The sequence below is a fragment of the Nicotiana tabacum genome, chromosome 17 (genome assembly GCF_000715075.1).
Source record: "Nicotiana tabacum cultivar K326 chromosome 17, ASM71507v2, whole genome shotgun sequence".
Classification (NCBI taxonomy): domain Eukaryota; kingdom Viridiplantae; phylum Streptophyta; class Magnoliopsida; order Solanales; family Solanaceae; genus Nicotiana; species Nicotiana tabacum.
This window is the reverse complement of record NC_134096.1, coordinates 124,156,813-124,172,796: the sequence shown is the minus strand read 5'-3', so window position 1 is coordinate 124,172,796 and position 15,984 is coordinate 124,156,813.

The following is a 15,984-nucleotide window of genomic DNA, read 5'->3' as shown; positions in this document are numbered from 1 at the left end:
TGAAGTTGATCTTCTTAGGAGCAATTTCTGTGTTCTTGAAATTTGGTAATTTGAAGAGATGAGAGGTAGAGATTATCCCACTGGGCATGCCAGAAATTTGTAACAACAAATTTTCGTGTCGAGAAAAATAAATAATCAAGACTGAAAAATTGTGTAACAAATGTAGTATTTGATTTCAACAAATGAAAGTGTTACAATCTCTATGGTATTCCTCTATTTTTTCAAGAATATAAACTATCTTGATGAGCTTGATTTTGATTTTGATTCAAAGGCTTGTAAAGCTTGGTCTTGAATCTCCTTCTTGAGCTTGAATATGGATTTGATCACGAACAAGTAATTTGATCTTGAACGCCTTGGTATTTGATTTGGCTTCGTTCTTGAACTTGAACTTGAACTTGTAGCTTGAGTGCTTGAGTGCTTGAACTTGTAGCTTATAGAGAAATTTACATTGTTTGATCCACGAGCTCTCTGCTTGCTTCTTGTTATCACTTCTAGTGTCTTCTAGCTTTATGAAGACCTCTATTTATAGTTGTAGGGAGTGGTGTGGCTCTGCGATTTGATTGGTCCATTTGAACTGACCAATATCATCTAGACACTTGGCACAACTCTATTGGTTGTTGATTTAACTTGGCATGCCATCCTTTCTTGACATATGGCATGATTTCATTGGCTCACTTATTAGGCTTGGATTGCCACATCACTTGACACATGTCATGATTTTATTGGCTCATTTATTTGGCTTGGATTGCCACATCACTTGACACGTGGCATGAGCTTGGGCTTTAAGTTGGGCTAATAGCCATTTGGACCTTGGGCTAATGAAGTGGGCTTATCATTTAATCTGTAGTTCAATTAAATGGACCAACCCAATACATATATATTGCATTAATCCAATTTACTAGCCACAATGTTTGTTTGGACTAGTGTCTTAAATTAATATAATCCAAATTATTTTACGGATTAAATCCGATAAAATTTAAATGCTTACAGTCGCTCTCAAAATAATAGCACAATTTTTCGGCTACCAAATGTAAATAGTTTCTGACGCGGGGTATATGATATGTTATATTATATGTATTTATTAGAGTTAATATACAAAATATATGCATTTTCTGACTATTATATTTTTGGGCGGCTCAAAAATATAATTATCCCATAACTGAAACGGATATTCGCACGATGTCTCAGACAGTCAAACAAGTATGCAAAAATATTCATTTAAAAAAATATTATACTTCATACTTATTTAGAGAAAATTGTTTACAAAATAGCCGAAAAATGTTTACGAATATCATTTTAATACTTACTTTTCGTGGGTGGATATACATATATGGGACGTGCACGGAAAATTGTCTCTTCTTTTTCATTAGGAAGGACTTTTCAATTTTTATAATCCCATGTGCATGCATGCATGCAAAGAATTATTCATACTTTCTTTCTTGTGTTAAAAGTGTAAGTGTCAACATAACTACCTTCATTAAATAAGAGAAGATTACGAGGCTTAAAAAGCTTAACATAAAAGAATCTCTTTTAGATGTCTTCCACCATCGTAATTTTTATTTTAATACAGATAATTAATTACCCCACTGTTGACTTAAAATTCTTGATAAAGCAACATTTGCGCTTAAACAAGATTTAGTACTTAATGAAGAGACATATACGGCTGAGACTAATAAAACTCTAACTCAAGCCTCTTCGACGCAATTTAATTAATGGATTTTGTTATAAATAAAATTATATTCTAGGCATTCTGTCTATCTTTTAGACAGTTTGTTACTGTGTGGCTGAGTTACTTTTTTCCTATAAATAGAGGGGTTTTATCCTATTGTAATTTATCTCAAAATCAATAGAATTCTCCCTCTCTTGCTTTGCAATATTTTTCTTTTCTTTATTATTTTATTTTTCGTTATCAACACGTGACTCTACCGTCTCAAGAAACTCTTTGAGAAGACTAATCAAATATGGATATCTCTCAAAGCAAACTTGGATCAAAGTTCAATTATAAAAAAATTTACTTAATTGATTCATATACGACACATACAATATTCAAAGAGAAGAAATATTTCTCTCATTTAAAGATGTGTAATGCAGATGTTACTACAATATTTGGTAGTAGTAATTTAATTGAAGGTTGTGGAAGAGCTACTATAACTCTGCCTAGGGGAACAACACTTATCATAGATAATGCAGTATTCTCCTCCAAGTCCAGGAGGAACTTGTTGAATTTTAAAGATATCCGCCAAAATAGATATCATATTGAGATAATGGATAAGAATAATCTTGAATATCTCATTGTTACCAAGAATGTCTCTGGCAAGAAAAGGATTATTGAGAAGTTCCCATCTTTATTTTGTGGCCTGTATTGGACAAGAATCAGTGCAATTGAGGCACATTCTATCGTAAACCAAAGGTTACTAATTCCAATACTTTTATATTTTCGCATGATCAATTGGGACACCTTCTATCAATTATGATGAGACGAATTATAGAAAACTCAAATAGACATTCATAAAGAATTTAAAGATTCTTTTAAATAATAAATTTTCTTGGACTTCTTGTTATCAAGGCAAGTTAATTATTAGACATCACCAACAAAGGTTGGGATTGAGTCCCCTGCGTTTTTGGAGTGTATACAAGGAGATATATATGGACCTATTCAACCAGCTAGTGGATCGTTTCGATATTTTATGATCTTAATAGTTGCATCTTCTAGATGCTCTCATGTGTGTCTATTGTCATCTCGCAATCGGGAGTTTGTAAAATTAATGGCACAAATAATTCGATTACGAGCACAGTTCCCCGATAATCCAATTAAGTCTATTTGACTTGCTAATGCCGCTAAGTTTTCATTCCAAGCATTTAATGATTATTGTGTATCAATTGCGATAAAAGTGGAACATCTTGTAAATCATGTTCACACTCAAAATGGCCTTGCAGAGTCTTTGATTAAACGTCAATAATTGATAGCAAGATAGTTACTCATGAAAATGAGATTGACCACTTCAGTTTGGGGTCATGTCATTTTGCATGCAACAATGCTAGTTCGTCTCAGACCTATAAATTATCATAAATATTCCCCGTTGTAATTAGTTTTGGGTCATGAACATAATATATCTCATTTAAGAATTTTTGGATGCGCAGTATATGTGCTTGTAGCACAACCATATCGCACCAAGATGGGTCCCCAAAGAAGATTAGTAATATATATTGGGTTTGAATCGCCCTCCATTATTCGCTGCCTCGAAATATTAACGGGAGATTTGTCACTACTCGATTTGTGGATTATCGATTCGATTAGATATTTTTCCCAAAATTAGGGGAGAAAATGGTGAAACCAAACGAGAAATTTTATGGAAAAATCCATAATTGTCTCATCTCGATCCACGTTGTAACGATCCGACTGGTTATTTTGAGTATTATAACCTCGTTCCCCCATTTATTGCTCAATTTATATTTTACAATTATTTTATGACTTACCGAGTTAGTTAGTTCGGGTCCAGAAGGATTTCAGAGCGAAATAAGACACTTAGTCTCTTAGTTGAAAACTTAAGTTGAAAAAGTTGGCCGAATATTGACTTATGTGTAAATGACCTCGAAATTAAATTCTGATGACTCCAGTAGCTCCGTATGGTGATTTTAGACTTAGAAGTGTGTCCGAATTTTTTTTTGGAGGTCCGTAGTGGAATTAGGCTTGAAATGGCGAAAGTCAATTTTTTTGGAAGTTTGACCAAGGGTTGACTTTTTGATATCGGTATCGAAATTCGATTCTGAAAATTTTAATAGGTCCATTATGTCATTTATGACTTGTGTGCAAAATTTGAGGTCAATCAGACTTGATTTGATAGGTTCCGGTGTCATTTGTGGAGACTTGAAATTTCAAAGTTCATTAGGCTTGAATTGGGTTATGATTCATGGTTTTAGCGTAGTTGGATGTAATTTGAGGTTTCAACTAAGTTCGTATGAGGTTTTAGGACTTGTTGGTGTATTTAGTTGAGGTCCCGGGGGCCTCGGGTGAGTTTCGGATGGTTAACGGATCAAAATTTTGACTTAAACAGTTGCTGAAATTTTTTGATGTCTGTATATGGTTTCCTTAAGGGCTGCTGAGTTTTGTTCTATGCGATCGCGTGAAGAGGGATGCGATCACGTAGCTCTGGGATTTTGTGATTTGCGAACGCGTGGCTAATGCCGCGTTCGCGTAGAGGAAATGGAGCTGAAGTGGAGGTCACACGTTTGTGTTTCGCGATCGCGTGGACGAGTCCGCGATTGCATAGGCCTATGAGAGTGAGCTTCGCGATCGCGTGGAAAAGTCCGCGATCGCATAGGGTTAAATCTGGGTAGTGGAAAATTATGCTTTGCGATCGCGTGTGTTTGTCCGTGATCGCGTAGAGCAAATGATTGGGCAGAGAGTTTAAGTTCCATTTTTACCGATTTAGAGCACGAATTGAGGCATTTTTGGGCTATCGTATTTTGTAACTTTAGTCGGGTTCCGAGACGTGGGCCCACTGGCAATTTTTGAGTTAAATCTCAGATTTTTATGGAAACATTTGCATTTTCTTATGGAATTAATTTTAATAAATTTTATTGACTGAATCGAATTATTTGTGGCTAGATTCGAGGTGTTTGGAGGCCAATTCACGAGGCAAAGGCTTAGCGGAATAAGAATTTCACGGTTTGAGGTAAGTAACAGTTTTAAATCTGGTCCTGAGGGTATGAAATCCCAGATTATTGTATTATGTGAGTATTTTGGAGGTGACGCACATGCTAGGTGACGGGCGTGTGGGCATGGACTGTGGGAATTGGGACTTAGTCCATTCCATGAAACTGGAAAGTTGAATAAGCTTGTCGTTAGCTATGTGCCCTTTCTGTGCTATAACAATTTGACAGTGAAACACGCTTAGGCTATGTGCTGTAAAGACCATAAAGGTCTTGTACATGTTGAATTATCTTTTAAATTATTGTTTTGTACTCAGTCACAGTTTACTTATTTATTTTATCTCAGTCTTTATTGTTCATTATTGATGCATCATATTATTGTTAGTAAGGCTGAGTATCATGACTATTGATAGCCCGAGAGACTGGAGAGATTTATGACTGAGTGAGGCCGAGAGCCTGATTATGAGATATTATACTATAGCACGTGAGTTATCCGTGCGAATCCTTATATTATACTATAGCACGTGAGTTGTCCGTGCAACATGTTAATTGTCCGTGCGGATCCAAATATTTATACTATGGCACATGAGTTATCCGTGCAACACGTGAGTTGTCCGTGCAGATTATAGAGCTTGGGCTATAGGAGCCCATCTGGAGTCTGTACACCCCCAGTGAGCGCGGGTACCCATTGAGTGTGAGTGCTGAGGGCTGAGAGCCGAGTGGTTGAGCTATTGTGATGAGTTGAGTAACTGTTGCCCTGAGAGGCTGTACTTGCTTTTCATTTGTTGTTGCACTTAGTTGCTATCTGTCATTATTGTGAAATTCTCTAAAAGATTTTATATCCGAATTATATGAACTTGAACTGTATATAAACTGATTTGACTTAAACTGCTGGAATTGATAGCATGTCTACTCTCTGTTGGAATTACTGAAAATGAACTGTAACTGTGTAGCTCGTCACTATCTTCAGTTCCTTATTTATTATTGTTACTTGCTGAGTTGGTTGTACTCATACTATACCCTGCACTTTGTGTGTAGATTCAGGTGTTCTCAGACATAAAGGATGTTGATTCTTTCGCATAGTTGATTTTTCGGAGATTCTGAGGTAGCTGCCGTGTTTCGCAGACCTTGCCTCTCCTTCCCTATCTCCTTATTTACTGTAGTTGGTCTCAGACTGTTATGGACTGTATTTTCCAAACTTTTATTCATATTAGATGCGCATGTACTCAATGACACCAGGTTTTGGGAGTGTTTGTATCGGTATTTGCGAGATTTGTGGATTGTGTTTAAATATTATATTTTTAAACTTAAAAGAAATTGTGGTTTATTGAGATTGTCGGCTTTCCTCGTATCGAGATAGGCGCCATCACGACAGGTTAGAATTTTAGGTCGTGACAAGTTAGTATCAGATCCTAGGTTACATAGGTCTCACGAGTTATGAGCAGGTTTAGTAGAGTCTTGCGGATCGGTACGGAGACGTCTGTACTTATTTGCGAGAGGCTACAGAACCCTTAGAAAAATTTCACTTTCTTGTATTCTGTCGTGCGAATTTGTTGATTCCGGAAACTAAATTTCTGTTATTCTATTCTCTCACAGATGGTGAGGACACGTACTACCGGATCAGATGGCCAGCCACCAGTTAGATGCCGTGAGAGGCCGGGCCATGGTAGATGTCGGGGCCGAGGTAGAGGTTGAGGTATAGCTCGTACAACAGTTGGATCAGCACCTATAGTACCACCAGTTGCTCCAGCTCAGGAGCAGATTCCGGATACAGTTGAGCCGGCGGGACTAGCTCACGCACCAGCTACACCTATTGTGATTCGAGGCCTTCATGAGGCTCTGGCCCATATATTGATAGTTTGTACTGGTCTTGCTTAGGTGGTTTCGGCTCAGGCCGCACCTGCCACTTCTCAGGCCAGGGAAGGTACTCATACCCCTATTGCCCGTACTCTAGACCAGGTAGTAAATGGACTTCAAATACTGGGGGCACTACCAGCCCAGCCGGCTACAGCTGCTCAAGCCCCGGTAGTTTCTGTTATGGAAGATAATGAGAATAGGAGACTTGAGATATTTGAGAGGCTTCGACCTCCACTGTTTAGCGGTACTGAGTCAGAGGATGCTCAGGATTTTCCGTATAGGTGTCAACGGATGATTCAGACAGCGGGTATTCTGGAGACCAGTGGGGTCTCGTTCACTACATTTTAGTTTTCTGGGGCTGCCTTCAGATGGTGGGAGGCTTACGAGAGGCGTAGGCCAGTCGGCGCAACACCCCTTACCTGGTAGCAGTTCTCTAGTCTATTCCTGGAGAAGTTCGTGCCTCAGTCCCACAGAGAAGAGCTGCGCAGACAGTTCGATCAACTTCGTCAGGGTGATATGTCCGTGACACAATATGAGATGAGATTTTCAGAGTTGGCCCGTCATGCTATCTTGTTGGTTCCCACAGACAGAGAAAGGATTAGGAGGTTCATATATGGCCTCACTTTTCAGCTACGATTACTCATGACTAGAGAAAGAGTGTCTGGTGCTACTTTCAATGAGGTGGTTGACATTGCTCGTCAGATTGAGATGGTTCATAGCCAGGAGCGGGTTAAGAGGGAGGCTAAGAGGCCTCATGGTTCAGTTAATTTCAGCGGTGTTCCTTCAGGGGGTTTGTTTTACCGTGGTAGGGGTCGTTCTTTCAGACACGCTCAGGAGACTCGTCCAGCTCATCGCGGTGCATCAGCTAGCCACGGTTCTTATAGTGCTCACTTAGGCCAGTCTTCAGTCAGTGCACTACCAGCACAGAGTTCTCATCATGCCTCATCTGCTCAGGCTTCTACAGGTAATTCCTCGGGTTATCAGGGGTAGCAGTTCTGTCAGAGGAGGGGTTGTTTCGAGTGCGGAGAATTTTATCATTTCAAGAGAGATTGTCCTAGGTTGTTGAGTGGGGCTCCACAGCAAAGTCCTCGACTGACAGTACCAGCACTAGCAGTTCCACCACCAGCCCAGCCAGCTCGGGGTGGGGGTCAGACAGCTAGGGGTCGCCCAAGAAGAGGAGGCGAGTCAGGTGGCGTTCAGGCCCGATTCTTTGCTTTTCCTACTAGGCCAGATGCTACTGCTTTAGATGCAGTGATCACAAGTATTGTTTCAGTGTGCCACAGGAAGGATTCTATATTATTTGACCCTGGTTCCGCTTATTCATATGTATCATCGTATTTTGCTTATTATCTGGATATGCCCTGTGAGTCCTTAGTTTCACATGTTTATGTATATACACCAGTGGGTGATATTATTACTGTACACCGTGTGTATCGATCATGTGTGGTAACTATTGGAGGACTGGAGACTAGAGTTGATCTCTTATTACTCAGTATGGTTGATTTCGATGTAATCTTGGGTATAGATTGGTTGTCTTCATTGCCAAAGGTTGAATGGAGAGGTTCTCTAGATTTTGTTCCTAGTAGGGTAATTTCCTATTTGAAGGTCCAACGTATGGTTGGAAATGTGTTTGTCATATTTTGCCTTTGTGAGAGATGTTGATGCAGATACTCATATTATTGACTCAGTACCGATCGTGCGAGACTTTTCGGATGTATTTCTTGCATACCTGCCGAGTATGCCACCTGATAGAGATATTGATTTCGGTATTGATTTGGTGCAGGGCACTCAGCCCATTTCTATTCCTCCGTATCGTATGGCACCAACTGAGTTAAAAGAATTGAAAGAGCAACTTCAGGAACTCCTTAAAAATGGGTTTATTAGGCCTAGTGTGTCACCTTGGGGTGCACCGGTTCTATTTGTGAAAAAGAAAGATGGTACTATGCAGATGTGCATCGATTATAGGCAGTTGAACAAAGTTACAATCAAGAATAAATATACCTTACCGCGTATTGATGACTTATTTGACCAACTTCAGGGAGCGAGGGTGTTCTCCAAAATTGATTTGAGATCTGGGTATCACCAGTTAATAATTCGGGATTCGGATATTCTAAAGACGGCATTCAAAACTCGTTATGGCCACTATGATTTTCTTGTGATGTCTTTTGGGCTAACCAACTCCCCAGCAACATTTATGCACTTGATGAATAGTGTATTCCATCCATATCTCGATTCATTTGTCGTAGTATTTATTGATGATATCCCGGTGTACTTACATAGCCAGGAGGAGCATGCACAACACTTGGGTATTGTATTACAAAGATTGAGAGAGGAGAGACTTTATGCCAAATTCTCTAAGTGTGAGTTCTGGCTTAGTTCGGTGGCATTCTTGGGACATATAGTGTCCAGTGAAGGAATTAAGGTGGATCCGAAGAAAATAGAGGCAGTTCAGAGTTGGCCCAGGCCATCTTCAGTTATTGAGATTCGGAGTTTTCTCGGCTTGGCCAGTTATTATCGTCGCTTCGTGGAGGGTTTCTCGTCTATTACATCACCTATGACTAAATTGACCCAGAAAGGTGCTCCGTTCAGGTGGTCGGATGAGTGTAAAGAGAGCTTTGAGAAACTCAAGACAGCTTTAACTATATCTCCAGTATTGGTGTTGCCTATAGGTTCAGAGTCTTATATTGTGTATTGTGATGCATCGCGTATTGGTCTCAGCATAATGCTTATGCAAGACGGTAGGGTGATTTCCTATGCATCCATATAGTTAAAGGTACATTAGAAGAATTATCCAGTCCACGACCTCGAGTTAGCAGCTATTATTCATGTCTTGAAAATTTGGTGGCATTATTTGTACGGGGTCTAATGTGAGATTTACACTGATCATTGGAGTCTACAACATTTTATTAAACAAAAGGATATTAATTTGCGGTAACGAAGGTGGTTGGAGTTGCTTAAGGATTATGATATCATAATTCTCTATCATCCCGGAAAGGCCAATATGGTGGCCGATGCCTTAGGTAATAAGGCGGAGAGTTTGGGCAGCTTAGCATACTTACCGGTAGCAGAGAGGCCTTTAGCCTTGGATGTTCAGGCCTTGGCCAACCAGTTTGTTAGAGTGGATATTTCCGAGCCGAGTCGAGTTTTGGCTTGTGTGGTTTCTCGGTCTTCTCTTTATGATCGTATCAGAGAGCGCTAGTATGATGATCCCTATCTGCTTGTCCTTAAGGACACGGTTCAACACGGTAATGCCAAGGAAGTCAGTATTGGGAATGACGGTGTATTACGGATGCAGGGCAGGCTATGCGTGCCTAATATAGATGAATTGCGTGAGTTGATTCTACAGGAAGATCACAGTTTGCGGTACTCCATTCATCCAGGTGCCGCAAAGATGTATCAGTACTTGAGACAACATTATTGGTGGAGAAAAATGAAGAAAGATATAGTTGAGTTTATAGCTCGGTGTTTAAATTGTCAACAGGTGAAGTACGAATATTAGAGACCGAGCGGATTACTTCAGAGTCTTGAAATTCCGGAGTGGAAGTGGGAGCGTATTACCATGGACTTCGTAGTTGGGCTCCCACAGACTCTGAGGAAGTTTGATGTTGTTTGGGTGATTGTGGATCGATTGACCAAGTCCGCACATTTTATTCTAGTTGGTACTACTTATTCTTCAGAACGGTTGGCTAAAATTTATATCCGCGAGATTGTTCGCCTACACGGTGTGCCAGTGTCTATCATTTTAGATCGAGGCACACAGTTTACATCACAGTTTTGGAGAGCAGTACAACGAGAATTGGGCACACAGGTTCAATTGAGTACAACATTTCACCCTCAGATGGACGGACAGTCCGAGCGCACTATTCATATATTGGAAGATATGCTACGCGCTTGTGTCATTGATTTTGGATATTCTTGGGATCAATTTCTGCCACTGACAGAGTTTGCTTACAATAACAGCTACCAATCGAGCATTCAGATGGCTCCGTATGAGAATTTATATGGGAGACGGTGTCGGTCTCCGGTGGATTGGTTTGAGCCTAGTGAGACTAGACTATTGGGTACTGATTTGGTTCAGGATGATTTGGAGAAGGTTACATTGATTCAGGAGTGACTTCGCATGGCACAGTCTAGACATAAGAGTTATGCCGACCAGAAGGTCCGTGATGTTGCTTACATGGTTGGAGAGAAGGTTCTGCTCAAGATTTCACCCATAAAGGATGTGTTGAGGTTTGAGAAGAAGGGCAAGTTGAGCCCTCGGTATATTGGGCCTTTTGAGATACTTAAGAAAATTGGAGAGGTGGCTTTATGAACTTTCTTATCCACCTAGTCTATCAGGTGTTCATCTAGTGTTCCATGTATCCATGCTCTGAAAGTATGTCGGGGATCCGTCTCATATTCTGGATTTCAGTACAGTGCAACTGGACGGTAATTTGACTTATGATGTGGAGCCAGTGGCTATTTTAGACCGGCAGGTTCGAAAGCTGAGGTCAAAGAATATAGCATCAATGAAGATACAATGGAGAGGCCAGCCAGTCAGAGAAGCTACTTGGGAGATTGAGCAGGAGATGCGGAGCCAAATATCCACACCTATTTGAGACTCCAGGTATGATTCTAAACCCATTCGAGGACGAATGTTTATTTAAGAGGGGGAGAATGCAACAACCCAACCGGTCGTTTAGAGTATTATAACCCCGTTCCCCCATTAACTGCTCAATTTATGCTTTACAGTTATTTTATGACTTACCGAGTTAGTTTGTTCGGGTCCGGAAGGATTTCGGAGTGAAATGAGACACTTAGTCTCTTAGTTGAAAACTTAAGTTGGAAAAGTTGGCCGGATATTGACTTATATATAAATGATATCGGAATTTAATTCTGATGACTCCAGTAGTTCCGTATGATAATTTTGGACTTAGGAGCGTGTCCAGAATTCATTTTTGGAGGTCCGTAGTGGAATTAGGCTTGAAATGGCAAAAGTCAAATTTTTGGGAAGTTTGATCGGGGGTTGACTTTTTTATATCGGGGTCAAAATTCGATTCTGAAAATTTTAATAGGTCTGTTATGTCATTTATGACTTGTGTGCAAAATTTGAGGTCAATCAGACTTGATTTGATAGGTTCCGACGTTGTTTGTGGAGACTTGAAATTACAAAGTTTATTAGGTTTGAATTGGGGTATGATTCATGATTTTAGCGTTTGTTGGATGTAATTTGATGTTTCAACTAAGTTCGTATGAGTTTTTAGGACTTGTTGGTGTATTTAGTTGAGGTCCCATGGGCCTCGGGTGAGTTTCGGATGGTTAACGGATCAAAATTGGCACTTAAACAACTGTTGGAATTTTCTGATGTCTGTATATGGTTTCCTTACATGCGATCGCATGAATGTATTCGCGATCGCGTAGGGTTAATTGGGGGCTGATGAATTTTTTTCTATGCGATCGCGTGAAGAGGGATACGATCGCGTAGCTCTAGGATTTTATGATTCGCGAATGCGTGGCTAAGGCCGCGTTCGCGTAGAGGAAATGGAGCAGAAGGGGAGGTCACGCGTTTGTGCTTCGCGATCGCGTGGATGAATCCACAATCATGTAGGCCTGTGAGAGTGAGCTTCGCGATCACGTGAAAAAGTCCGCGATCGCGTAGGGTTAAATCTGCGCAGTGGAAAATTGTGCTTCGCGATCACGTAGAGCAAATGACTGGGCAGAGAGAGTTTAAGTTCTGAAAATGGGACTTCGTCCCATTTTTCATTTTTACCGATTTGGAGCTCGGATTGAGGCGATGTTTGGGAGATTTTCAGAGAAAGTAATGGGGTAAGTGTTCTTAACTCAATATTGGTTAAATTACCCAAATCCATGGTTGTTTTTATCATTTAATGGGTGAATTAAGTTGAAAAATTTAGGAAACTCTCTTGGTTTAAATTGAAGATTTGTAGGTCGAGTTGAGGTCGGATTTTGGTAAAATTGGTATGGTTAGACTCGTGGTTGAATGGGCTTTCGGATTTTGTAACTTTAGTTGGGTTCCGAGACGTGGGCCCTACGAGCGATTTTTGAGTTAAATCTCGGATTTTTATGGAAAATTTTGTATTTTCTTATGAAATTAATTCCAATAAATTTTATTGACTGAATCGAATTATTTGTGGCTAGATTCGAGGCATTTGGAGGCCAATTCACGAGGCAAAGGCTTAGCGGAATACAAATTTCATGGTTTGAGGTAAGTAACAGTTTTAAATCTGGTCCTAGGGGTATGAAACCCCAGATTATTGTATTATGTGAGTATTTTGGAGGTGACACACATGCTAGGTGACAGGCGTGTGGGCGTGCACCGTGGGAATTGGGACTTGGTCCATTCCGTGAAACTGGAAAGTTGAATAAGCTTGTCGTTAGCTATGTGCCCTTTCTGTGCTATAAAAATTTGACAGTGAAATAATGTAACGGATCGACCGGCCGTTTTGAGTATTACAACCCTGTTTCCCCATTTACTGCTGAATTTATGCTTTACAATTGTTATGTGACTTGCTAGGAGTGATTAGTTTGAGTCCGGTGAGGTTTTGGAATGATTTAGAACACTTAGTTCCAAGGTTTAGAACTTAAGTTGAAAAGGTTGACCGGATGTCGAATTATGTGTAACGACCCTGGAGAATTTTTGCTAAGGAAATTAAGGTTTTGTGGTGCCGAGGTAGATCAATTAGTACAAAGGCTCGAACTTTCTCCCTTGTATGTTAATTTCAAAGCAATAAGACTAAAGAAAATATAGTGAGCTATCTCCCTATAGCACAACTATAGCACAGGAGAGAAGCAAAAACTTTTTGCAAACCAATGAGCTAAAGCCTTAAAGCATAGGGATAGCACCAATGAAAAAATACTGCACCTGATTTTATCAAACTAGTGAGCTAAAGCCTTATAGCATAGGGATAACACCAGTGGAAAAATATTGTACCAAGGCCTATTAATACATGAGCGGGGAGAGAGAAAAATAAAAGGATTTCAAGACTAGGACTTTTCTCTCCATCACCCATCCGGCCAAGGCTTCCAATACACACTTAAGGTGAGTTTTTAAGAGTGTTTTAATGATGATTTCACTTCTCAATCACTAGTTACAACAAGATTTTGTATTGGATTCCATAGGATTTCTGCAAAATCTCAAGAACACCCCAAAAGTTGACTTTCAAGATTTGGTCTTCAAGAGGTAATCTTTCACTCTTAAACATATAATCATGGATTGTTAGTGAATATATGAGCAAGACATAAGCATTAGCACTTTTTGGATGGTGCTTGGAAGCCATAAATACTTAAACTAGATTATTGGGTGTTGTAGAGATTTTGTAATGAACTAATTAGTAACAATTGGGTGGATGTGAGTTCATTGATGATTGCAATGGTGTTAAAGAAGGCAATTTGTAGACAAAGGATGGTTTAGTATCTCTTATTGGTGGGAAGGAGGTAATGTTGGATGAAGAAATACCATTATTAGAGGTAGTAAAATGCTATGCACTCTAGGTGTTTGATAAAATGCCTAAATGGCCAAAAATGTGGAAATGTTTTACTAATATTGGTCCAATTTAATTATGTTGATGTATATTGAAGTTGTAAGAGTAGTTGGAGGTTTTAATATCACTAAAGTGCTGAATTAAGAAAAGCTCGATTTGTGGCGATCTTATTATCGAGGGATTTTCAAGGAAATCATCGGGATTTGAGCCGTTCGGAGGTTGATATATGCGAAATGAAATTTTAGGAGTATTGTACAGCTTGCTCGGTATTGGATTTGGCTTGTTCGAGGTAAGTAATACTTCTAAACTTGGTCCTGAGGATATGAATCTTTGAATTACATGTTTTATGAATTGTTTGGAGATGACGCACATGCTAGATGACGGGCGTGTGGGCGTGCATCATAGGAATCGTGACTTAATTGATTCTGTGAAGTTGCATAATTAAATAAATGTCATTATCCACATATCCTCCACGTGTTGTAGAAATTGATCTGAGATTTATTTTAGAGATCATGTTTAGGCTATGTCCCGATATTTTTGGGACCCACAGAGGTCGTGCTGTTGTTGAATTAAACTGTTTAAAAATGTAATTTGTATTCAGTCACATCTATTATTTGCATATCATATCTCAGTCTCTGTTGGCATTCATTGATACATCATACCATCATGTCGGGGTGATTTGCATATCATTGTGAGCCCGAGAGTTTGGAGAGGTTTATGACTGAGTGAGGCCGAGGGCCTGATTTGTGAGTTATAATTATGGGATCGGGTTTCACGCCGCAACATGTTTATTTATTTATTTATGCCTGGATCTGGCTATTATAGCGCTTGGGCTGAAGGAGACCCTCCGGAGTCTGCACCCCCACAGTGAGCGTAGTTGATATATATATATATATATATATATATATATATATATATATCTGGGATGGATCTTCCCTGGGCATGAATCTTGCCATAAATATATATATTGAGGCATGGATCTTCCATGGGTATGGATCTTTCCCGAAACATTTACATTGAGGGATAGATTTTCCCTGGGCATGGATCTTGCCCGAAGCATTTATATTGAGGGATGAATTTTTCCTGGGCATGGATCTTTCCCGAAGCATTTATATCGAGGGATGAATTTTCCCTGGATATGGATCTTCTCCAAATCATATATCAAACACCACGACCTCTGAGTGACTGGATGTCAGTTATTATGTATATATATTGGGATGGATCTTCCCTAGGCTGGATTGGCCATATATAGTATTGAGTGATTGAATACTCTGAGAGTGCGAGTACATGAGTTCATCTCTGAGGTACATAGCATTGACATACACACATGACATACATGCATAGAGATATATTTTCCTCATGTTGTACGATATCACGTCATTCATGGCTTCTCACACATATTGACATATGGGCATAGTGATGCATTTTACACTGGCTATCTGGAAAGAAAATGAAATATCTTAATTATTGTTGAAATGAGTTTTGGGAGAATTACTGTCTTCAAACTTACACATATTTTTGGCAACTTCGGTAAACGACTTGGGTTTCACTGATACACTTGAAAGACCGAACTATTTTCAGAAATCATGATTAAGCTAAGCATTTTATCTTTGAGTTACTTCTCTTATTACTTACTTTATGTTGTTATGAATTGTTGTTGGTTATTGGAGTTAGACTCTGACCTTGGTACAAGCTCGTCACTACTTTTAGCCCAGAGGTTAGTCTTGTTACTTATTGAGTTGGTTGTACTCATACTACACTCTGCACCTCGTATGCAGATCTAGGTACTTTCGGATACGGCAGTTGCCAGATTTGAGGATTTATCTGTGAACTATCAAGGTAGCTGCTTGGCATCCGTAGACCTTGACTCTTTTTCCTTTCAGTTATTGTACCGTTCTCTATTTTCAGACAGTGATTTCTATCAGTCAGACTTTGTATTCATTTAGATGCTCATGTACTCAGTGACACCGGATTTTGGGAGTGTTTATATTTG